This window comes from Melanaphis sacchari, unplaced genomic scaffold, assembly GCF_002803265.2.
Source record: "Melanaphis sacchari strain LSU unplaced genomic scaffold, SCAv2.0 Contig2106_pilon_pilon, whole genome shotgun sequence".
NCBI lineage: Eukaryota > Metazoa > Arthropoda > Insecta > Hemiptera > Aphididae > Melanaphis > Melanaphis sacchari.
The window spans coordinates 2808-4661 of record NW_020271047.1 but is presented as its reverse complement, the minus strand read 5'-3'; the positions used below and the strand labels follow the sequence as shown (position 1 = coordinate 4661).

At 25.4% G+C, this 1854-nt stretch overlaps 1 pseudogene; it reads left to right on the top strand.

Moving 5' to 3' along the window:
* LOC112593859 overlaps positions 1-1854 on the top strand; it is a 3275-nt pseudogene that overhangs the window by 598 nt on the left and 823 nt on the right.

Genomic DNA, 1854 nt, shown 5'->3' with positions numbered 1-1854 from the left:
GGTATACATATAGACATAATTAATTCCCTTCCTGCATCCAATGTAACAGAAATTCATTTTTTAAAAGCCTAAAAGGTAAGATGAAGGTTTGGAATCTCCCAACAAAGGTTCTAAAATGTACCTATTACATAAAATCAATTGATCAAAAATTAATCGAATAAAATACTTATATTTAAAATTTGTACTGGAGATTGAAAGTATAATATGTAGATACCTATACCTACACTTTACAATTACTTAGAGAAAGCATAAAATTCTTAATATTTCTTTCTCAGTCAGTAAAATTAGAAAGGTTAGGTTAGGTACCCAATAATCTATAAATAAAATAAGTATCTAACATTATATATTATATTAGTATTAATTATATTATAAATATATTAAAATTAATTGCATCGTTTATTTTTTTTTAGAGAGAAAACCGAACCAGTATTAATAGGTGATTTACCTGACGATCACTCTACTGAATTTGTTAACTATCATATTGCTCCAATTAAAGAACCTCAAAATCAGAATAACAATAATAATAACGACATTAATGTAAACAGAACTAAATCGAAGAAAACATTCAAAAATGCTTTACCGCAGGTTGGTTTATTGGTTGTATGAATTTAATCATTCCATAAAAATATCTGTATAATTCAATTTTCAGAGGTTCAGTTTTTAAGCAAATATTATTAATATAGGTATAGTATAATTTACATTACATTTACAGTTAATTATTTTGAAAGAATCAAGACATGTAATTATGGTAATTTGATATTATCAATCAAAAATATATTTTTATCTAAACTAATAGTAGTAGTAATAATAATATAAACAATAACTGGATAAATATTATAAAACAGGTTTGGTCAGGTTAAAATATTTAGATTATTGTTTTTTATATCTTATAAAAAATTTAAAAAATTAATATAACATTTTTTTACTTGCTCAAAAAGTCGTCCATATTAAAATTTAAAAAATATATTTTTGTATAAAGCTATATAAACTTTATATCAGCATTTTAAGTTAAAATTATAAATTAAATGAATAATTACCAACATATATAATAATAATTTATCCTCAAATGATTTTACTATAAAGTACAAGCACTTATATATTGTATACCTACGTAAAACGATTTTGTGCGAAGACGGTAAATAATCATTAGAAATGATGCATTGAATACCTAGAGTAAAGGTATTGAACAATAAAAAAAATTACCAATTATGCCACAAAAGAAATGCATTTTAACCATGGAAATGCAAATAAATAATTTTTTGGAAACAAAAATTCAGCTGAAAATGGTTTTTAATGTCGAAAAATAAATTAATTCTTAGAACACCAAAATATAATTGAATTATTGAGTGACTACTGTATAAGTAAATTGAAATCTAAGGGTTTAAGAATGTTAAATGAATTACAAAATTAATAATTATTTTTTTTAGATATTAGCTGTATCAGCTAAGAACTGTTTACTCTTAACATATGGAATGACATTAGGACTACCAACAATAGCTATTCCAGCATTATCAAATAACACTAATATAAGACACGACGATTATCTCCAATTAAATAAAGAACAAATATCATGGTTCAGTAGCATTAATTTAATATGTGTTCCACTTGGTTGTATGATATCTGGAACTATTACTCAACCTTTTGGACGAAAACCCAGTATGATTGCGCTTACATTGCCATTCATTCTAGCTTGGTTATTATTTCATTATGCTTCAACAGTAAATCAGCTCTACTTAGCTTTAGCTATATGTGGTTTTTGTGGTGGTTTACTAGAAGCTCCAGTGTTAACCTACGTTGCGGAAATTACTGAACCTCATATCCGAGGTGTGCTTGCTGCTTTGTCATCGACTACAG